The sequence below is a fragment of the Ruditapes philippinarum genome, unplaced genomic scaffold (assembly GCF_026571515.1).
Source record: "Ruditapes philippinarum isolate M1 unplaced genomic scaffold, ASM2657151v2 ctg1384_1_1_1_1, whole genome shotgun sequence".
Taxonomy (NCBI): Eukaryota; Metazoa; Mollusca; class Bivalvia; order Venerida; family Veneridae; genus Ruditapes; species Ruditapes philippinarum.
In genome coordinates this window covers 201530-227500 of record NW_026852092.1, presented here as the reverse complement: position 1 = coordinate 227500, position 25971 = coordinate 201530, and the positions used below count along the sequence as shown (strand labels likewise).

The 25971-nt window shown below is 30.9% G+C and overlaps 1 protein-coding gene across 8 annotated transcripts in view; it reads right to left on the bottom strand.

The window, feature by feature from the left end:
• Window positions 1–4030: 4030 nt before the first annotated feature.
• The window catches only part of LOC132749031 (zinc finger CCCH domain-containing protein 10-like), a 219062-nt gene continuing 197121 nt past the window's right edge, over window positions 4031–25971 (bottom strand). For all 8 annotated transcript variants that reach the window (XM_060738713.1, XM_060738727.1, XM_060738706.1 and 5 more), the window contains one exon: window positions 4031–5122. The gene's annotated coding sequence lies outside the window, so the exon portion shown is untranslated. The remainder of the gene's footprint in view (window positions 5123–25971) is intronic.

Here is a 25971-nt window from a genome sequence, read left to right as displayed (position 1 = left end):
ACTTTGAATGGATTAAGACATCATGAACTAGAAATGTGTCATCATGCCACGGATGCCCCCGCATGCAGCCAAAATTTCAGATGGTGCTTTAATTATTTTTTTCGTTTTAAGTTCAAAGCCCTTAAAACTTTTCAATGTTAACACAAACCATTTTCATACAATGTTCAAGGCACTGAAATTATTCAGTCTAAACCTTTTAAAAATAGCATATTGCATATTTGTAGCCAAAATAATGGCTAAAAGTAAGAGTGCTGAAAGTGAAAGTTCAAAATTTTTCCAACATTCAGGAAAGATAAGTTTGTCTTAAATCATTGAACTACAACCAAATTCAAACTTAAACTGCTTATTCCTAAGATGTATCTATATTATTTTCAAAGTGAAAGGGACATAACTCTGCCAAAAAATCATCAAACCATGACCAAATTCCAACTTGACCTGCCCATTCCTTTGACATATCCATATGTCAAATTTAAGTTGCATATGTAACACTGTTGGGTAGATAATGAACAGAAACTGTAAATTTCATATTATTTTCAAAGTGAAAGGGGCATTACTCTGCCAAAAATCATTGAACCATGACCAAACTCGAACTTGGCCTGGGCATTCCAAAAACATATCCATATGTCAAATTTGAGTTGAATGTGTTGTACCACTGGGGAGATAATAAACGGAAACTGAAAATTTCATATTACTTTCAAAGTGAAAGGGGCATAACTCTGGCAAAAATCATTGAACCATGACCAAATTTGAACTTGACCGGCGCATTCCTTCGACGCATCCATATGTCAAGTTTGAGTTGAATGTGTTGTACTTTTGGGGAGATAATGAACGGAAACTGAAAATTTCATATAATTTTCAAAGTAAAAGGGGCATAACTCTGCCAAAAATCATCGAACCACGACCAGATTCGAACATGACCTGTATTTTCTCATGACATATCCATATGTCATGTTTGAGTTGAATGTGTTGTACCGTTGGGGAGATAATGAACGGAAACTGAAAATTTCATATTATTTTCAAAGTAAAAGGGGCATAACTCTGCCAAAAATCATCGAACCATGACCAAATTCGAACTTGACCTGTATTTTCTTATGACATATCCATATGTCAAGTTTGAGTTGAATGTGTTGTACCATTGGGGAGATAATGAACGGAAACTGAAATTTCATATTATTTTCAAAGTAAAAGGGGCATAACTCTGCCAAAAATCATCGAACCATGACCAAATTCGAACTTGACCTGTATTTTCTCATGACATATCCATATGTCAAATTTGAGTTGAATGTGTGCAACCGTTCTTAAGATAATGAACGGAAACTGATGATGACGGAATGACAGAATGACGGAAGGATGGAAGGACGGAAGGACGGAAGGACGGAATGACGGAACAGGGTAACACTATATGCCCCGGCCATTACATGGCGGGGGCATAAAAATCAACATTTACTGTTGCTCTGTAATTAATTATTGATGAAACACTGAGCACTCCATTTTTCATTATAAGTATTGAATAGTAAGATAAAAGATGGTATAATTCTACAAAAACTGCCTGGCAGAATAACCTGTCTAAATAGTAAACAAGCATTTTAAAATTGAAGTAAATATCTTTCAGGGTTATATGCCCTTTACCAATAAATGCATTTCAGTTTTGAAATGAACAACAATTCAATGTTTAAAGTGTATTTGTTGATTTTTGAAATATTAATCTTACAAAAAAGGAAAATCTAGGCAAAAACAAAAAAAAACTTATTTAAAACCGGGGTGACTTTACAAAATATAATAATGAATTATCTGCCCTTGTGATATGGGATCACATTTTGATATAAACTTGTAAGCATATCAAGTTTAAAGGGAATAGCTTTGAAATGAACAAAAACTTCAGCAAAAACATTAACGATGTCCAGTCTGATGATGGTCTGCACTGGTTGCAAGTGTAGAATACGTTATCACCAACAGGTTAAACATCAAGTCTTTCAATACATGAATAGATGGAAAAAAAATCATCAAAAACAAAACATATCCTCAAAGAAAATAAACTTGAATTTCAATAGCTGTCAAAGGAAATAATTCCCTTCATAAGAAGTGGTCCTTCACTTTATATGCCTGTACTCTAAACTTACTAACAGCCACTTGTCATGTTTTTGCAACATAATATAAAACAAGAAAATAGAACAACTAATTAACTTATAAACTACATGTATGTAATCATTCCTATTGAGATCCATCCATTACACGACCTCCAAGTTGAAAATTAAAAACATAAATTAAAGGATATAGAAAATTATATCAGATATCCTACAATAAATTTATGTTGTTAGTTTGACAGATACAATAAATAAAGTGGTCAAATGATGAATGTTCATTATAAATTGATTTATTGATGAATATTCATTATACATGTAAATTGATTAATAATATTGGTGAACGTTCATAATTAATTGATGAATGTTCATTATAAATTGATTTATTGATGAATATTCATTATACATGTAAATTGATTAATAATATTTGTGAATGTTCATAATTAACTGATGAATGTTCATTATAAATTATTTAATTGATGAATAGATTCATTATAAATTAATTGATGAATAGATTCATTATAAATTAATTGTTGATGAATTTCTATTGTTAATTAATTCATTGATTAATATTTATAGTACATTTATTTTATATTTACTAAAACAAAGGTATTTGATAAAGCTATCATATTATTCTTCATATGTTATTTCTAGATTACTTATTTTTAGTTGATAAACAGTAAAAATGTGCCTTACTTCTAAATGAACATGTTATATTGTTTGCTTTCTTCAACAGTTCCTTGTTTATGTCAAAATTCATTTTCAGAACTGTGAATTATATTAAAGCACCTTCAAAAGAACAGCTTTTGTTTCTTAAAATCAATTAGGTACAACATACATGTATATAACCAATGCATAATTAATTAAAACAACAGAAAATAGATATGCATATTTAAGCCTTTATCCTGCTTTCAGGACTTGTCCAGTTTTCATAATATTTAGGTTCCATTATCAATCTTTTGTGGGGATATATATATCAATTTGCAAGCAATTGAAAAACTTGTCAGACTGCACATTAGTGGACTTAGGTTTCCACATTTTAACCCTTGCCATGCTGGAACTAAGTTATTAGCCTTTGCTACCAGTATAGAGCCAGTCTGGAAATTTTTTTTATAATTGGCTAACCTAACTTAAAGGCACATAATGTCTTAGAAATCCAGATTTTTTTCATTCTTGAAAAATATAAAACATGTGTTTAATAATGTTTATATAATGGATTTAAAGCATGTTAGATGTTTAACAACTGAATGTGCAGTAATGTGTCATAAAGGAAACAAAATGTAAACAAAGTAGTATTTAACTTCTATACAAAATACTTATTCACTATAATTATACCAATTATGAATAGAGCAAAACAAGCAAACAGTTATTTTCGGAAACTGTAAAAAGATACAAAAGAAAAATGTGAAATAAAAAAGATAGTATTTCAGAGGCATAATAGGCCTTTAATTTTGATATCGCCTTGTTTGATAATGGAAGCTGGAAAAGTCCATTTAAAATAGTGCAGGGAAGTCAGGGTTAAGGGGAAAAAATCTTAAAACAAAGAGAATCACAACAAGGCAAGGGTTTATAAACAAACTTTCTAAGCTCAAACTCAGACCTCCAGTATTTGACACAAGCACAGAATGTACACAAACCAATGAAAATCCTGAGATATGAGACTGAACTCAGAGAAAAAAAGATTTATAACCTTGAAGCCAGAACTGAAAATAATATTTCTACATTCTGTAACACAGTAATAATCTGCTGTGGACAAACATTAATACAATACTTTTACTTCAACAGCATCATTTCAATCAGAAATAAAAAATAGAACAATAACATATTAACAGCTTATTTCTCTATGTTACCACATTTAACATGGACAATTGTTTATCCCCATCCCCCCACCCCAAGAAAAAAACATTAGGTACTGTTATTCTCATATTTTCCCCTAAAGCTGCAAATAATTTTTCTTTGTTTTCATTGAAAAAAATTTAAAGGAAAACATTCTTGTTTTACTTCAAAGAAATAAACAATTTCTACACAAAATATGTAATGTTGTTCAGATATATTCTTCTTCTTTTATCTGATGTCCTATTACCCCAGGCAAACTAATTTACCCATATCATGCTGAATAATAATCAATCCATACAAAAGCATTTATCATTTTAAGGGAAAATTTCAAAATAAGTACCGAGTGAATCACAAACAGTTCCAGCCATGACCAGACAACATGTCCGGTGTGCTGACTTGAATCTTGGACTGTACTGGTCGTATGGGTAGAAGCAGTTTTCCCCAGCAAACTAACATTTTAAAATCGTGTTAACTATACTTTGACTAAGAAAAACACCTTTCTATACTGTCTTATTTTTGTCTAAAACATTTTATCTGTGGTATCATTTGGTATAAACACTTCTTTATAGCTGAGTTACCAAACAATTTTTAATATTTTCACTTTGTTGGTGTTTTTTTGTTGTTTTTGCTGTTGCTGCTGCTACAGAACATTCACCATTAGAAGATATTAAATTTAAATTTGTTACACCTAGTCAGTCTCACAGAGAAAAACAACACATTTCATAACTGTTGTTGCAATGTCGATCATTCTTTAAAATATTCAAGTTTCCATTGTTTTTGCAATGCAATAAGTACAGCAGAATTTCACTGTTGTTCCTTTGATAAAATAAGATGCCTCACAACATTCCTGATTACAAAACCAGTTTTAGTAACTTCATCAAAAGTAAAAAATCCCAATATGTTAATTTCTTAAAATTCCTTTCTTCGCACAAGGTCTTTTTCAACAGACAAAAGCTCGCTATTTTCTTGATGTGTCCAAGAGCTGCTCTTCATACCAGGCTGTATTTCAGACATTTCACTTTTGATTCCAGCACAGGGTTTTGTAAATGCATCTACAGAGTGTCTCAATCCAGCACAGGGTATTAACGATGCATCAAAAATACTGTTTCGTTCATCCAATTCCGATCTCAGTTTTTAAGTTTAATATGATATGGTTATATTTTCTATCTGTACACATCAACATGGCTCCCTCACCAAGGTAACACCTGAAAATATATGATGTCATAAAATTATGTTACATATTTAAGTAATAAATTCTTAAGCAAATATGTTTATTATAAACAATTCTAACACCACCCGCATTTTTCCCTATTGAACATCGAAGAACCGAAAGTGTGTATTATTATGCTATAAAATAACTGTTTCACGTTCTATATTTAGACATGTGACGTAATCATTATACATGTGACGTAACATCTACAAAATCCCACGCGCTGACACTAAGTACGGAAACAAATTAGGCACAATTTTGATAAATATTAGGTACAGCAACATTTATTTGTTTATGTCGTGTTATAATCGAAATAATATATCCAAATTGGTGATTTTATAGCTGGATAACATCACTGTTTGTCGTTCGGATGAGCATGGCTATGCCCTCATGATATAATTCCTCGCATCCGAACTCCAGACAGTGATGTTATTGAGCAATAAAATCACAGTTTGGGATATATTATTTCTTAAATCAACCTTGATCTGAAACTTGCATATAATCTAAGCGCATCTTGCTTGGTCTGAGGATTTCAAGTGTGACAAGTATGAAAATTGTTCTAAAATCCATGGCAGCAAATTACTATAGTAACAAGTTAATGTACTCATAAATCAGCTCTTACAATACATGCCTCAAATGTATTAATTAAAACTGTATATTCAATTATAATAAAATGACGTTTTGTTGTAGATCTCATTCCAGACTACAGTTTGTATACAATTTGTGTTTTCTTAAAGTCATAGATATAGCAGAACAGAAATGTTCTGTTCTGTTCTGTTCATTAGACTATAGCACAATAATAATGTACAAAAAGCTTACAAATAACATAATTTACTATTACAGTCTTGTTAAGATGGACCAGCAAATAAAGAGGATAGTCTTTTGTTGCCTGGAAGGTAAATCTCTCATTTTATATAATAAATATTGCTTCATATAATATATTGTTTAAATGGGAATTTGAATTGATAGTATACTGGTATTTAAAATAAGATTTTTATATCAAGTCTGTGAGGGTGGTTGAAACCTGCAATGTATTTTTATAAATATTTTCCCCAAATGTTTCCAATAAATGTGATGATATGTCTACATGTTTTGAGACTCACAGTAAAGCAAATTTTTGTGCTTATTTTTATGACTCATTTTTTGCATGAGATTTATCTTTAAACCTCTAACATTACTCAATATCTCAAGAAATTAATCTTTCTATATACTCTTGACAGGTGTTTTGTAAGGCATCAAAATAATGATCATAGTTTTTATTTGCTTTAATTTCTTAATTGCATTACTAATGTTGCAATTATCACTAATATTATGTTTTCAAACATTATATTCTACTAAAAACAGAAACTAAAGACCATTTCCTAGCCATTCAGAATGATAGAATTTATTTTCAGAACATTATATATCACTGCAAGAGCTCAATATTACAAGAACATGGCATATTCTGCCAACTAAAACATAACGTTTTTACATTACCAGAACAGCAGAAATGTACATTATTGCCAACTAAAACATAACAAATTACCAGAACAGCATAAATGTACATTATTGCCTACTAAAACATAACAAATTACCAGAACAGCAGAAATGTACATTATTACCAACTAAAACATAACAAATTACCAGAACAGCATAAATGTATATTATTGCCCACTAAAACATAACAGATTACCAGAACAGCATAAATGTACATTATTGCCTACTAAAACATAACAAATTACCAGAACAGCAGAAATGTACATTATTACCAACTAAAACATAACAAATTACCAGAACAGCATAAATGTATATTATTGCCCACTAAAACATAACAGATTACCAGAACAGCACAAATGTACATTATTGCCAAGGCACAAATGTACACTATTGCCAACTAAAACATAACAAATTACCAGAACAGAAGAAATGTACATTATTGCCAACTAAAAACATAACAAATTTACCAGAACAGCATAAATGTACATTATTGCCTACTAAAACATAACAAATTACCAGAACAGCAGAAATGTACATTATTACCAACTAAAACATAACAAATTACCAGAACAGCATAAATGTATATTATTGCCCACTAAAACATAACAGATTACCAGAACAGCACAAATGTACATTATTGCCAAGGCACAAATGTACACTATTGCCAACTAAAACATAACAAATTACCAGAACAGCAGAAATGTACATTATTGCCAACTAAAACATAACAAATTACCAGAACAGCATAAATGTACATTATTGCCAACTAAAACATAACAAATTACCAGAACAGCACAAATGTACATTATTGCCAACTAAAACATAACAAATTACCAGAACAGCATAAATGTACATTATTGCCCACTAAAACATAACAAATTACCAGAACAGCACAAATTTACATTATTGCCAAGGTACAAATGTACATTATTGCCAACTAAAACATAACAAATTACCAGAACAGCAGAAATGTACATTATTACCAACTAAAACATAACAAATTACCAAGACAAATGTACATTATTGCCAACTAAAACATAACAAATTACCAGAACAATACAAATGTACATTATTGCCAACTAAAACATTACAAATTACCAGAACAGCACAAATGTACATTGTTGCCATCTAAAACAAAACAAATTACCAGAACAGCATAAATGTACATTATTGCCAACTAAAACATAACAAATTACCAGAACAACACAAATGTACATTATTGCCAACTAAAACATAACAAATTACCAGAACAGCACAAATGTACATTATTGCCAACTAAAACATAACAAATTACCAGAACAGCACAAATGTACATTATTGCCAACTAAAACATAACAAATTACCAGAACAGCATAAATGTACATTATTGCCAACTAAAACATAACAAATTACCAGAACAGCATAAATGTACATTATTGCCAACTTAAACATAACAAATTACCAGAACAGCACAAATGTACATTATTGCCAACTAAAACATAACAAATTACAGAAACAGCACAAATGTACATTGTTGCCATCTAAAACAAAACAAATTACCAGAACAGCATAAATGTACATTATTGCCAACTTAAACATAACAAATTACCAGAACAGCATAAATGTACATTATTGCCAACTTAAACATAACAAATTACCCGAACAACATAAAAGTACATTATTGCCAACTTAAACATAAAAAATTACCAGGACAACATAAATGTACATTATTGCCAACTAAAACATAACAAATTACCAGGACAACATAAATGTACATTATTGCCAAATACAGTATAACAAATTTCCAGGACAACATAAATGTACATTATTGCCAACTAAAACATAACAAATTACCAGAACAGCCAACCATTACTAACATGATATGATAATGCTCAAAAACCATTATAATATTTTATTTGGTTTTATATGTGAGTTTGCTGTTCGAAAAGATGTTTAACCTTAAGACACCTGGCAACCACAGATTTTTTCTGTGTGACCACTGCAGACCAAGATCTGAGCCAGAACATCCGTGTCAGATGATCATGGTCATATTTTGACATTTTTCCTAAAAAAATGTGAATGGTTTTGTCTGTTTAAAAAGATGAAATGTTAAAAAATTACAAGTATATGAATATTCAGTCTTAGTTTGTATTAACAATGTAAAGTTTGAATATTCAGCACCTTTCTGAAACTCTAGTTTGATATTTTCAAAAAACTAAATTGTTTTCACAACTTGCAACGTGCAGCTTTAAACATGATATTAATAAGCTGAGAACAAAAATAAAATATAGAGAACATTGAAAAATAGATAGTGACATTATAGACATGTTAAGGAAAAGTAATTTTCCAACATTCAAAATTACAAAGAACCAATTTTCTAGAAACTGTGAAATGGGTAATCACTGATAATGATTCTCTCTCTTTTTGAAAAAAAAAATTCTGTTCCTATCTGTTAAAACGATGTAGTGGCTAATAAAACTCTACAATACAATTTCAATAGTATATGTAGGCAGTAATTTGTGATCATCAAAGTTTTGATGAACTGTTCTTACAACTAGATGAAACAGACTGGGAGGCAACTAAGTTAGAATTTAAGAACATTCATTTCTTGTAGACTGACAATTCCAGGAAAATCTCTGAAATCTTTACATGCAATAAAAAATCAGTTTTCTATAATCTTGTAGATAATAGACAATACAGTAACTTGCAGCAAATATATAAAAGTAACAATGCTGCTTGAAACAGAGAGAAAAATGCTGTTTGAAATAGAGAGAAATAGAATCATCAAAGAACTTCCAAAATTGCAAAGTTGAAAATGTTGCAGGGTCAGTTTTATTGAGCCTATTCATGGATGGTACTGGAAAGTGCAAGCTTAGGTCTTCCATCCCCATCCCCCCCCCCCCCTGACTAGCAGAATTACACATTCGACAATCATGAAATTATAAAATTTTGAATTTGGAAAAATCCAAGACTAAAAGAACCAATGAAACATAATTATGCCCTAAGATCAATTATAATTTTCTTTTTTGGAAAACCTAGTTAAAATATTGATCTCAATTAAACAATGATCATTTGATAGTTGATAAGAAAATTAGCCAAATTTTATATAACAATTGACCTGTTCTTCCCAATCTTTGATATACAATGGAAATGTGACACAGCAACAAATTCTAATATATTCCTATAAAGAACTGATAAAAATTTTAATCTGAATTCTCATGAAAAAATTAAGAAAGATATTATAACGATTAATACGATTAATACGGAAGGTATTCCTAAAAATTATGTACCAGGTGCAAAACAGGTAAGTGTTATAGAATATACTATATAATTAATCAAATAGCACTTTAATTTGTTTACTTAAGATTGTTTACATGGTTTTGCCAAGATTATATACAATTTACAATAACCAAAATATATGATAGAGGTTTTCCTATATACAAATATGATTTAGAATTTATTTATTACTTCATGGTTAGAACATCGCACATTCCTTTCTTTTTATTTATTTATTATATTTTATAGATAAGAATCACATGACAGATACATTAAAGGAACATATTTGAGAACACCTGGTTTGAAAAAGATGTTATCAGGAACTTGGCAAATGTGGGGTTTTCAAAGATGAATCCCTCCCTAAAGCAGGGCACAGATGGATGGATATATATATATACAAAGGAATGAAACCCAATGGTCTGTCTAATCCTTTTCTTATTTTCTTCTATTGAAAAGGGTCATTAAATTGTCACAGAATGGATCTCACTATGTTCTTTTAATCTGTTTACAGTTACATGTCTCTTATAGCCCAGAAACACAAATATTATACTGACTATAATTGAGCCGCGTCATGACAAAACCAACATAATGGGTTTGCGACCAGCATGGATCCAGACCAGCCTGCGCATCCGCGCAGTCTGATCAGGATCCATGCTGTTCGCTATCAGTTTCTTTACTTGTTATAGGGTCTGTAAGCGAACAGCATAGATCCTGATCAGACTGCACAGATGCGCAGGCTGGTCTGGATCCATGCTGGTCGCAAACGCACTATGTTGGTTTTGTCATGACACGGTTCAATTATGCTCTGCTCCTCTTTTTGGGGGTGCATAAAATACAAAGATATAACATAATTTTGACTACAATTCAAAAATAATATGCAAAATAAATTGATTACCATTACATACAATCAAATTAAAATTCATATACTTTTATATGTAAATAAAGCATAAGTTTCCGGATATCAAATACAATGGTATACTGATCAATATAAACATTGTATGTTTGAGAAGTAAAAGAAAACATATTCTTCCTTAATACAAGAAAGAAAAAAAAATGTCTGATTTTCTCTAATGTAATGTTTATATCTCTGTTCTAAATAAAGTATTATATTACATTAGGGAATTATAAGGCAAGAACTTCCTATTATCTATGAAGTAAATCTGACAATGTTCCCTTCTCAATTTTTCACAACAGAATCTTGATAATGCAATCTTTGACTTGACAGAAAGAAAAAAAGAAGCTATTTTCAATCTAGCCAAATTCAGATAAAAATTTTCGTTTTTAAGTGTTTAGTTAAAATGACTTGTACCAATGTCCCCTTAGTATGGTCAGAGACAAGCCAGAAAGGCTAACATCTACCCATCCTGACAACATATTTTACTATACATGTATATGCAACATTATAGTCATTTCATAACAGCAACATTAAGTCATTTCATAGCAACAACATTCTAGCAACTTGTAGCTTTATAAATGCTAGCAACTTTACTTTCATGCCAACCTTGAAAATAATTCCAACAAGTTTTAAAAGACCAGGTTGCTTCCCTTGTAATAGTTCACACTATTTTAATACAGCACAGTGGATAATCATCAGAGGCTTATAACAACTACAACAACAACAACTAGAACTCACTCACTGAATGCGATTCATACCCCCACCAATGTTCTTGACAGAAGATGACTTGGAAAGGTCACCCGGTTAAGGGAATAACTTTAATGGCACAAACCCCGAATACATAAACATAAAAAGAAATTTTCTCTGGTGAAAAAAAGACAAATTGTACAGCTAATAGTATAAATATATATTGTCAAATCATATATTGTCATCAGACATACTGACAGACCAAATTTAGAGGTGCAGCAAAGTGATTTAAGAGTGGCATGAGTTCTGCAAGCCATGTGACCTTGTTAGCGGAACATCTGAGAATTAAAGCCTCTACCCCCATCTATATGATGGGATCTATATAAATTATAAGCATTTAATGGTTCTGATAAGCTTGCTTGTAATTCTTTAAATATATTTCAAATTTCAAGTGAATATCTGTTCTAGTTTCAGAAACATTTAAGTATTAATGGTTATATCAGAACATTTTCTAAGCCTTAAAGGGGCATAACTTGTGTCATAATTCAATGGAATTGTAGAATTTTCGTCATCTGAGCTTGCTTGTAACCATTCATATAAATTTTAAGTTTCATTCTGGTTTAAGAAATATTAGAGTAAATAAATTTAAAACAACAATGACCACTTCCAATTAATCCACAACACCAGGACAACGGGAAGTTTATATTATTCAAATTAAGTAGTGAAAATGTTTAAACAAGAGTATCCATTCATAAATCAGTAATAAAATATCATTATATCAGTAATAAATAATGATTTGTTGTGAAATATATCTTGTACAAGTCAAGATGTTCATGGTTTTATGTCTTTAAGAACAAGAAACAGTTCTCCCTATTTTCCCATTATAAAAGCTGAATATATAGTGAACAATGGACATGAACAAAATGTAAAGTATACAATAAGGAAACACTATAAATTTGAGATGTTTCTTGTAATTGGATACAAATATCTGGCAGACAAAGAGAGGATGTAAAAATAATCAGTCTCAGTTTTCAATTTGTTTTCTCATAATTATAAGAATAATTTGTTGTCATGAGGGAATCATAAAACATCATATTCTAGAAGTTTTACTTCAACTTAAATCATGGATGCCATATGTACAGTATACAGTTTAATTTTATGATCATCATTTGTATGATAACTAAGGCAATATAAAATACAATACATATACATCACTTCAGTCAATATATAACTGAGGTATGTCAGTCAGTGTATCAGTTAAAAATGTATTTTAGTTAACAAAAATTATTTAGGTTTGACTGCACATTTTATGTTTATTAGACATAGTATTACATTAATTTACTATCACAAATTGTTAATTCATCAGTGACTTTTAAGTTTAGTTTCTTGTTCTTTAACTAAAGTTTGCTTCAGTTAGTTAGTTCATTAAATGGTCTTTTAGTACTTTCCTTATTTTTAGTCAATTCATTTCTCTTTTAAGTTTAGATTGTTTTGGTACTTTGTTGGTATTTAAAGTTTAGTTAAAACCTAGTTTAGTTTTAATTGTACACATGTCATTTATTGTTCTTAAAGTGTAGCTAAATATTTCTTAAATTGTACACAAAAGTTCATTTATTGGTCTTTTAATATTAAGTTTATATGCACCTTTATTGTCAGATATTGATTTATTTATTGTTAATCCTATTTCAAGTTTAAATCTGAGTTAAGTTTGATTGACTTTAATTCTTAGTTTGTTGAAAAGGCTTTGAAGCTGTATACAGCATTGTAAGCTGGCTGGAATGGGTTTTGTGTGTATTCTCTAATAGCTTATTTGAGGTTTCCCTTTGTTTACTTGGTATAAATTTGGCATAAAGCTTAGATGAAGGAATCTCTTTTTGAAGCATTCTTCTTTCATATGGTTTTTGTTCTCTTTGTTCCTCCCATTTGAATAAAATATGTCAAGGAGCTTTAATCATTATTTACAGACTCTTGTGACACAATTTCTAAATAAAAGCCTCTTAAAAGCATTTAATGGCAATATTCATAACATGCTATTCATTATTCAAACCTTAAGCTATTCAATATGAATAGAAACAGAAATAGTTGAGTTATATCATAAAAGACTGTTCTTAGAATCGTTCATGGTAAAGTCTCATTACTACATATTTAAATATTGCTATATTTAAGTGTATATTGACATTCTGTAGATATCCTCACAATACACTTGACAATATAAGGTTCTATATTCAAATTATTCCAGCCATCAAATGGTCTGACACCTACACATTGTATTACTTTGTAGTTAAATTGCTCAACTGTTTTTGCTCTTGCACTTTTATCACAATTAGTCAAAATAATATACATTTGATGAATTCTGTATATTCTAACTTAAATTGCTAAACATGCCTGACAAAACCTTCAAAAAAATGTCATTAGAATCTTAGCTTTTCATTATATAAGTTACAGTTCCAATCGTAGTTAGCAATGATGCAGCAATGCCTGTATCAAATATAATGATTTGCACCATATGCTGTGCCAATAAAATCATTATTTGATTCAATCTTATCGATACAGCCTTGTTTCACTTTCTTGTCCAAAAATTCATATCAAATGCATCAATAAGCTTCACTTTCATTTTCAAACTCTGAAATACCCATATCAAATCCATATTTGTATATACTGTTTTCAATGCTGCAAACCTAAACTGGACGAGGTAACACTTAGGTTTAACATCTATGAAGTCCTCCAGTCTTTAGTCAAGGACATGACCAATGTGCTAGGTTAATTGAATACAACACTTTCAATTTTTTTTTATCTTTGAAATATTGAAAAAACTTATTTGCTGCAGTATAAAACCTCCTTATACAATTGTAAAGTTACTATAAATAGAAACATAATACAGGTTCAATCAGAGAAAATCATTCCCAAGATGCTCTTAATTGTGTAGCTACATAGTTACTGACATTTGGAATTTTACTGAAATATTAAGTAACCAGACATTTTAAGGTGTGAAATATTGATTTTTTTATGACTGTTTTCTGTGACTATAATTTGTCATCTTCCCAGTGCAGTAATGACTTAACTCCAATTAAATTCAATAGGAGTCAACACTTTAATGCACTAAGGTGACAAATTGTTGATTTAATACATTATATATGTACACTTCAATGTATTGGGAATTTAATTTTGTTTTTGTTGTTGTTTTTTTTTATTTGATTTTATTTTGAAACCCCTCTGTCTTTAAATGATACATTTAAGAATGAATTATATATAGTTAACGGCCCATGATGCCCCAGAAATGCCTTTATTTTTGTTTTTCAAAAACATCATTCTTAATTTCTTAATTTAAGTGTCCGAATTACTTTAGTGATTACTCTTTTGCAAATTACCTGAACAATCTTTTGCTTCTACTAGATTATAATACTTTGTTTACATTTTACTACTTTTATGACAAATAATTTCACGTCATTAAGCTCTATTTTTCTGGTAATAAGCATCGAGCAATTACTCTTACACCAGTTTTGATATGTTATAAAACTCATATGACATATTTTTTCTAAAGAAGGAAAAATCTGTTTGTCTACAAGGCATTATGTGCCTTTAAACAAAAACATACAGATGCCTCCTCAAGCTTGGTATTGAAATACTGTCAACCAAGGGATTATAAGGTCAAGGCAGAAAATCAGCAAGAGAAATATGGATAAAGTATATATAACAAGAGCTGTCCGTAAGACAGCGCGCTCGACTTTTTTATTGCTTGCCAATAAAAAAAGTTTTTGCAGTAAAAGGCAATACAAGAATCTCTGTATTTTTAAAGTGAACTAGTTGTTTGATACCCTTGAATATTACAGCAATGTTTATATGACATAATTTATGGTAAAGTGAACAAGTGGATAGGAATGAATTTTTTTAGATTTTTTAAGTTTTTTAGTGCTTGCCTATAATACAAAACATTGACAGTTAAGGGCCATAATTCAAATAAAATCTTTGACAGAATTACCTTCTCCTGGACATGTTTGGGAATCATGATTGTAAACAAGTATTCCAACTTTCAAATTAATATCTCAAACAGTTCAGTCAAAAAGTGGACTGGTACTAAAAACTTAACCAAGATTCTAAGTCGATAAAAGGCCTTAATTTTTAAAACAAATCCTTGACAGAGTTACCTTCTCTTGCGTACAGATGGGGGTAATGATGTGAAATAGCATTAAAAGTTTCAAAGCAATATCTCAAAGGGTTAAGGCAATAAGTGGATTTTACCCATATTCAATGTATTTTCTAAGTCAAAAAGGGGCATAATTCTGTCAAAAACCTTGACAGAGTTATGTCCTCTTGTCTGTTGATGAAGGTCGTGATGGTAAACAAGTATGGTCAGTTTCAAAGCAATACCTCCAATGGTTTTGAAATAAAGTGAGGTGGTACAAAAAACTTAACCAAGCTCAATACACTTTCTAAGTCAAAAAAGGGCCATAATTCTGTCAAAAACCTTGACAGAGTTATGTACTCTTGTCTGTAGATGGAGGTTATGATGGTGAACAAGTATGGTAAGTTTCAAAGCCATACTTGTAATACTTCTGAAATAAAGTGGGGTGGTACGAAAAACTTAACCAAGGTGTGACGCCAACGCTAACGCCGACGCCGACGCCGGGGCGAGTAGGATAGCTCCCCTTTTCATAGAAAAGTCGAGCTAAAAATACATGTGTTGGACATGTATAGCACACATCACAAGTTATAATATCCAACATCTTTGTGGCCTGAATCAATAAAGTAAGAAGCTTATACACCCTTGTTGTATGATTTATATTAAAACAAATAAGACATATTTCCTGGTAATATTCATAAAGTATTCAAACATAATCTCACAAACTCAAGAGGATTTCTACATATTAATATGTCTTACAAAACACCCAATAGTTCCCCCCACAAGATAATTGCATATAACAAAATGTCATTCGAGATTGTTATTTGCAAAACAGAAGTTAAATAATTTAAACAAAGAAAGGGAAGTTCTCTCATTTTACTTTATATGATTTTATATCTTTCAATTTTTTTATTACATGATTACAGCATATTTCTTTTTTTGTATGAGACAGCTAGATAGCTTTTAATTGTGTTCAAAATTATAGCTATGGTGAAAAAACAACAGATTTGTTAAGGATTTAAGTATAGGGCTTTGTGTAATTCTATTTGGTAACCATCTTACAGTCTCATATAATACATTTATCTAACAAGGGTAAAAACATATCAAATCACATACTAAACAGATCAGGTTCCCAAATTTATGACTCCTGTCTGATCCTAAAGAAGTAAAACATTTATTTTTTGCTCTTGTTTTGGACCTTTTAACCATTTATTACCCACAATACACTTCATTTGTGGCACATGCCAGCCTACACAGTCAAAGACCGCCTAGGGGGAAATTAAAGAGATGCTTAATCCTTCAGAAGCACTCTGTCATGGGTGGGGTGTCATAAAATTCTTCTTAGGTTGCTAGATATATCATGTAACAGCATTCTTTTTTCTGCTTTAAAAGCCCAAACATAAATCTTTACTTATTTAGTCAGAGAAAATCACACTTATTTTATTGTTTGTTTTGTACATAACCATATTAAGATTATGATACTATTACAATGATTAATTACAGAAAAAAATTACAATTTCAATGTGTAAATTTCGACAAAAAATGTACAATTTTATTGTTTATTAATAGAAACTTAGTTAAATTTATTCTGTTTATTCAGTAAATTATATCATTACTTTTAATACATTTTAAACATTCTTGTAAAGTTTCATGACTCTATGTCAAATCTTTTTTGAGTTACATGCAACACAAGTTGAAAATTGCAAACTTTACTAAGTCAAGGGCAATAACTCTAAAAATACTAAATAAATCCAGACGAAAATACCCAGGTGCACAACTACACATGCTGATCAACATTCCTGTAAAGTTTCATGACTCTAGGTCAAATACTTTTTGAGTTACATGCGACACAAGTTGAAAATTGCAAAGTTTTACTAAATCAAGTGCAATAACTCTAAAAATACTAAATAAATCCAGACCAAAATACCCAGGTGCACAACTACACATGCTGATCAACATTCCTGTAAAGTTTCATGACTCTAGGTCAAATACTTTTTGAGTTACATGCGACACAAGTTGAAAATTGCAAATTTTTACTAAGTCAAGGGCAATAACTCTAAAAATACTGAATAAATCCACACGAAAATACCCAGGTGCACAACTGCACATGCTGATCAACATTCCTGTTAAGTTTCATGACTCTAGGTCAAATACTTTTTGAGTTACATGCAACAAAAGTTGAAAATTGCAAAATTTAACTAAGTCAAGGGCAATAACTCTGAAAATATTAAAAATATCCAGAAGAAAATACCCAGGTGCACAACTACACATGCTGATCAACATTCCTGTAAAGTTTCATGACTCTAGGTCAAATACTTTTTGAGTTACGTGTGACACAAAAGTGAACAGACGGACGGACATAACAAAATTTGATGTTTATTAGGCAAATTTAATGAGCTCATAAACACCACCTGGACCAACGTCCATAAGCAAAATAAGCTCATAAAAACAAAAAAATAGCTCTTAATTTGAATTTTATGAGTTTATGTTCTTTATTTAACTACGGAATGAAGCTCATAATAATTAAATGTTGGCTCGGAAGGACAGACGGACGGACGGACAAGGGTAAATCTAAATGCCCGCCACTAACGTGGGGGCACAAGAATGTACAATTTTATTGTTTATGTAGAAACTTAGTTAAATTTATTGTGGCCTATATGAAATATATCATTACCTTTAATACATTTTGAATACATTGTATATATATGTATGGTACAATTCCAAGTTAAATTTTAAAGCAAGTCTATGAGTAAGACACTGATTTGACTATTATTATGAGTAGCTTGCCTTGAAGATGGGAAAATGGTCAATATCTCAAGGGTATAGAAAACTAGAAATGTGTCATCATGCCACGGATGCCCCCGCATGCAGCCAAAATTTCAGATGTTATAATATTTAGTTCCAAATTTGTTTGCACAAATTATTTTTTTCATTTGCAGTTCAAAGCCCTTAAAACTTTTCAATGTTAACACAAACCATTTTCATACAATGTTCAAAGCACTGAAATTATTCAGTCTTAACCTTTTGAAAATAGCATATTTCATATTTGTAGCCAAAATAATGGCTACATACATTTTCACAAAAGTATGAGTGCTGAAACTGAAAGTTCAAAATTTTTCCAACATTCAAGAAAGATAAGTTTGTCCAAAATCATTGAAACACGACCAAATTCAAACATTCCACAAAAGTATGAGTGCTTATTCCTAAGATGTATCTATATTATTTTCAAAGTGAAAGGGACATAACTCTGCCAAAAAAATCATCGAACCATGACCAAATTCCAACTTGACCTGCCCATTCCTTTGACATATCCATATGTCAAATTTGAGTTGAATATGTAACACAGTTGGGTAGATAATGAACAGAAACTGTAAATTTCATATTATTTTTAAAGTAAAAGGGGCATTACTCTGCCAAAAATCATTGAACCATGACCAAATTCGATCTTGGCCTGGGCATTCCAAAAACATATCCATATGTCTAATTTGAGTTGAATGTGTTGTACTGTTGGGGAGATAATAAACAGAAACTGAAAATTTCATATTATTTTCAAAGTTAAAGGGGCATAACTCTGCCAAAAATCATTGAACCACGACCAAATTTGAACTTGACCTGCGCATTCTTTTGATGTATCCATATGTCAAGTTTGAGTTGAATGTGTTGTACCGTTGGGGAGATAATGAATGGAAACTGAAAATTTCATATTATTTTCAAAGTAAAAGGGGCATAACTCTGTAAAAAATCATCGAACCATGACCAAATTTGAACTTGACCTGCGCATTCCTTTGATGTATCCATATGTCAAGTTTGAGTTGAATGTGTTGTACCGTTGGGGAGATAATGAATGGAAACTGAAAATTTCATATTATTTTCAAAGTGAAAGGGGCATAACTCTGCCAAAAATCATCGAACCATGACCAAATTTGAACTTGACCTGTATTTTCTCAAGACATATCCATATGTCAAATTTGAGTTGAATGTGTTGTACCTTTGGGGAGATAATGAACGGAAACTGAAAATTTCATATTATTTTCAAAGTAAAAGGGGCATAACTCTGCCAAAAATCATCGAACCATGACCAAATTTGAACTTGACCTGTATTTTCTCATGACATATCCATACGTCAAGTTTGAGTTGAATGTGTTGTATCGTTGGGGAGATAATGAACGGAAACTGAAAATTTCATATTATTTTAAAGTAAAAGGGGCATAACTCTGCCAAAAATCATCAAACCATGACCAAATTCGAACTTGACCTGTATTTTCTCATGACATATCCATATGTCAAATTTGAGTTGAATGTGTGCAACCGTTACTAAGATAATGAACTGAAACTGATGATGACGGAATGACAGAATGACGGAAGGACGGAATGACGGAATGACGGAAGGACGGAACAGGGTAACACTATATGCCCCAGCCATTACATGGCGGGGGCATAATTAGTTAGGCAGTATGAAACACTTAACCAAAATTCTCAGTCAAAAAAGGGGCACAACTTTGTTAAAATCCATCACAGAGTTATGCCCTCTTGCCTGGAAATGGGTGGGTGACAAACAAGATCAGTATGTAAAGTTCCAAAGCAATAATACCTCAAAGTGTATAGGAAATGATTTTAGTCGACCAAACACCTGGATTGGTAGAATTAAACTCTCCCTTTAATTGTCAAAATCAAATATCAGTAATATAAAACATAAATAATCTTTTATTCGTTTTAAATGTATGACAGAAATTTTGGAAATTTATTAAATTATATTCAGAATATAATCTTACGATTTAAGTGAAGTGACATAACCCTCTCATTTGTTTCTGTTTCTTGTTTTGGTAAGAATCTTTGAAAAAAAAAATAATCATTTTAATTATCAGCAAAAAATAAGAATGTGATTGAAGGATATAATTACATGTAAAGACAGTGAAATTAATTTTCTTGTGGCAAAAGTGTCCATCATGTGGCAGGATATGTCAAAATTTATGAGAGGGAAAAAAATTACCTGTCTTACAACCGAGGATTTTTATGTAACATTTAAAATAAATTTACATAATTATTTGAATGCAAAAATTTTGTCATGTTTTCTAATTTTGCTGACATACAACAAAAAAATATATAGAAAAATTGCAAACAATGTAACAAAATTTATCTTTCATCATGATTCCTGTAGGTGGTGGTTTTTTTTAGTTTACATTCGGGACCAGATCAGTAAGCCACATTGATTTCACCAGAGCACAGTTCAGCTACTGCATCGCTTCCTGAAGCCATTGATTGGTGGATTTTAATGTTTGATTTTATATTGACATGGATTTACCCTGCTTTGAATTTGGAACATTTTATTTGAAATATGAAGGAATTTAACAAAAATTGAGTTACCAACTGTATTGAACATGGTCAGACTGAACAAAAGTTTCTTTGAATAGTTCAACCTTTTCATATAAGAAAATTCTATAATTCCTGACTGGTATTAAACTACCTGACTTTGAGGCCTTAGAAAGCTACAAAACTGTGAACATTCAGGTCACAGACTACTGTTTTGAATTATTTCCTGTCTGTTCAGACACTGGTAAATTATGAATTACAATCCAATATAAAAGCTTTAAAAGTTTAAATTTTCATTACATTAATAACATGATGCTCGTGTTGCTTATGAAATATTAATTTGTTTGATACCCGATAATATTGATATAAGATAAAATAAAAATTGTGTATAAATGAATAATCAACAAGGCAGATACAAAAATAGAAAACTACAGGAAATAAACTAATGCATTTTATTGACATATCCTGTCCATTTATGAAGCAGAGTGACAGGTTTTTTATAAGTTGCCTTGAAAAATTACTGCGCCCTTTTGTACAGCTGACTTATTTTTGACTACAATGTAAATTCTGAGGCCTCTATAGAATTTTTCTGGGCGACTTCCTTTTTCTTTTCAAAAAGTTATATATATATTATTCAAACGCTAAAAACTTCAATGAATGACAATTTATATAAGTCATTGTTTTAATAAATGAAAGCTTATGGCTGTATTTCAAATGACAAACAAATTCAAAGAGTTATAATGTTTGATTTATATAATGCATAAACACAGGATAGCCTATTTAAATATTTTCAGTCTAAAACAATACACCCTTGCACATAATAATAAAAACTTTAAATGGTTTATTTTACAACGCAAAGAATCCTTTTATAACCATGTTGATATAAGGTACAATTTATTAAGGGGTTGCAATGAACACTTATAGTCTGATGCCTAACAAAGTTACATGTTACGTTTCTTTTGCTATTGTGTTATAAAATAGGAGTCTTTCAATCATAATAATAACAAAAGGTTTTTGTACAGTTTTAATTCATATTATTCCTGGAGTCTGTATCTGGAACATAAAGAAGGAAAATCTACTTATAGCCTTAATGACCTTGACCATATTGGTCTGAAAAATCTATTTTTAGCCTTACTGACCTTGACCATATTGATCTAAAACATTCTACTTTTTAGACCATTTTAGTCTAAAACATCTATTTTTAGCCTTACTGACCTTTACCATATTAATCTAAAACATCTACTTTTTAGACCATTTTAGTCTAAAACATCTATTTTTAGCCTTAACATTCACGATCATATTGAACTAAAACATCTATTTTTAGTCTAAATGACCTTGATCCTGTTAGTCTGAAACTCTCTCTACGGGTAAAAGTCCATGAGAGGTAGGATATCACATCAAATACCTCCAATTTCAGTTAATATGACGTCATTGCGATATGAGAAAGTGTCAGTACCCTGATAAAATTACTTGAAACTAAGTTGAAAGTTGTTTGGAAGCTTTACTTGAACGGCATCAAACTGGCATGATATCATCTCACTACCCATGTTGTGATATTGCAGCAAAACATTGATTTACTATAAATTCTTTATAACCCCTTCTAGCTGATCTTACTAATTATCTCGTCAGGTTTCATGCTGTAAGCAAATTGTGAAACACTTTTAGTCAGGCAATAATAAAATTAGATATATTAGAACACGAGTAAGTCAGACATCATGAACGAGCATTGCAAGATGCTTTTAATTAGCAACAACAGTAAAATAAAACAAAAGTTATTGAGACAGCATTTTCTTATCATTTATACAAATCTTTTTCCTGGCTTTTAATTAATTCCCTCATCTGAATACTGCATCTCAACAATAAATGTGTTCATATTAAAATATGGTGTTGTGCTGAAGGAATTCAAATTAAAATAACAACATGAGGGCCATGATGGTCCTAGATTGCTCACCAAGGGTCCATTGCTAGAAAAATGGTTTTTCCAATGCAAACGTAGATCAATTGTCAAATTTTGATTTCACACTCTAACCAATGGTTCAAACTGAAGCAAAAACAAGTTTGAAAGTAGCTTCATTGTCATCATACGCATGTGAGTTTAAAACAAGCCATCTATAATGGAATAAAGAGTCAAATAAGACTAAATGAATATACATGCAGAGTTATCTGGCTCTAGTCTGAGGACAACATGCAAGTCTTACTGCTCCTTGCATTAATCATTATGATGACATAAAAACAAATCTATGTAAAGAGCCTATAATTGTGAATTTGAACGTTAGTGGTGAAGGAAGACCCCATATAACTTTCTTTGCATTATTTAGGAAATATTTGAGCTCACATTCAAATATCTCTTAATCTAGCTGTATTATAAATTTCTCACATGAAATCATCATATACTCCCTGAATGTAATCAAATGAACACTTTAAGGTAACAGATTCAAAACCAGAGACCTTTAACCATTAGTCATTGACCTTTAACCATTAGACATTGACTTTTAACCATTAGTCATTGACCTTTAACCATTAGTCATTAACCTTTAACCATTAATCATTGACCTTTAACCATTAGTCATTGACCTTTAACCATTAGTCATTGACCTTTAACCATAAGTCATTGACCTTTAATCATTAGTCATTGACCTTTAACCATTAGTCATTGACCTTTAACCATTAGTCATTAACCTTTAACCATTAGTCATTGACCTTTAACCATTAGTCTTTGACCTTTAATCATAAGTCATTGACCTTTAACCATTAGTTATTGACCTTTAACCATTAGTAATTGATCTTTAACCATTAGCCATTGACCTTTAACCATTAGTCACTGATCTTTAACCATTAGTGACATTGACCTTTAACCATATGTTATTGAGCTTTAACCATTAGTGTTTGACCTTTGACCATTGGCAATTGACCTTTACCATTAGTCATTGACCTAGTCATTGACCTTTAGCCATTAGTCATTGACCTTTAACCATTAGCCATTGGCCTTTAATCATTAGTCATTGATCTTTAACCATTCGTCATTGACCTTTAACCATTAGTCTTTGATCTTTAATCATTAGTCTTTGACCTTTAACCATAAGTCATTGACTTTTAATCATTAGTCATTGACCTTTAAACCATTAGTCATTAATCTTTAACCATTAGTTGTTGACCTTTAACCATAAGGTATTGACCATTAACCATAAGTCATTGACCTTTCACCATTAGTCATTGACCTTTAACCATTAGTCATTTCACCATTCAACCTCTTAAATAAATAAAAAATATTTATCTCTCCTAATCTGGTTAGACTGCTCAGTTATAAAGAATGTTTTCTTTTATTTTCATATTTAAAAAATTAATATAAACATTGTCTTCTTTTAAGATTCAAAGCAACTGACATATGAAAGTAATTACAGTTAATGTTTTTTTAAAAAGAAAATGATAATTTGGCCCATGTTAACAAAATCTGAAACATATGAACCACTCACAGCTTATTATAGAGCAGATTAGGTACATTATTCTCTATCTAATGATAATTTTGAAGCCTTTGTTAAAGGTAGGTTGTAAATTGCATAGAAAATGATCAAGACTTAAAGAAATATTTCAGTATACATGAATATTTATTTGTACAGAAAGCAAACATTCAGTTTTTTTCAGGATGTAGTGAAAGAAATATCTTTTTATTCTGGAAAATTAAAACCCATTCCAGCAGTTTCCATGTGACTGGAACAGTGTTGGTGTCACTTAAAACCCATTTTAGCATTCCAAGTTTGACATAATTTAGCGTGTCCCTAACACCCCTTCCATCATTCCCAGTTTAACCTTAATGTGTTGGTGTGACTTAAAACCCATTCCAGCTATCCCTATTTGGCTTTTACAGTTAAAACCCATTTTACCAGTTCCTAATTAAGTGACCAAAACAATTTTGGTATAACCAAACATTTCAAACCCATTCCATCTGTGTGACTCTTTTAATGTCAATATCACTAAAAACATTCTAGTGGTCACTGTGAGAGTTCCTTTACACATGTGTACTATTAATCAACCCATACTTAGGTGGTGCCCATATAACTATTACAGTCACTTAGCATACAGGATTGTGACCTTGAACACTGAAGGGCAGCTGTTATTTTGATAAAAACATACCTAAAAATGCTATATTAAAAGAAGTAATATGCTATGGTACATGCGAATGCATTGTTGTCTTATATTACCATATTTCATTTGGCTCCGAATTCTCATAGCTCATTCTTTAGCAAATAGTAAGTATAAACTATACCCATGAATAAATTGTAGCCAAAAAAGTATCATATCTTCAGGCTATGCATCAGCCAACAAAACATTATATCTTAAGACATGAATTAGGAAATAAAACATTTTCTGCTACAACAGATTCATTAACATACCTCTTTAAAACATGGTATTTTCTCATCATGCAGTCAGAAATAAAGACTAATTTCAATAATTGAATGTCAGTCCAAATGACAAAACTAAAAGAATTTTTGGCACATAAAATAGATAAAACCTAACTCAATTTACTTCTTTATTCTCTTTGTTGAAGATAAAGAAGGCTTTGTGTGCATTAAACAAATTGTAATGTTTCTGTTCTGTTCTATTGTGTATAATGTAACACCTGTTTTCAATCATATCTACCTTTAATCTTGTATAATCTTAGATTCTTAGACTTTCTTACTGCAGTTCAAAACCTGTTAGCTGCTTTTACAATACATGTGTAAATCACATGAGTCAAATAAGCCTCTTTCTGCTGCTGGTACAAAGTGACTGGCCATCCATGCAGTACGACAAGGCTCTATACTTCTGTACAGACTCAAGGCCAACAATTGTTAAATTTTCGTCAAGATATCCCCCCAAAATTTATAATGGTCATTTCAAAACTGGAGGCTGGATTGTGAAGTTCACTCAGGAAATTCAGAAGTATAAGGGTTTAAGGACAACAAGAATAAATGGCAACACCTGCAACAAGTGCTTTTTGATGTTGCTTTCACAAAGCTTAAACCATTGTCTTAATTACTGGAAAAACTAGACCATAATCACCTTACCTCAAAGGGAGTCATCATCTAGTCATGACCAACCTCTACACCAAATCTTAGAATTG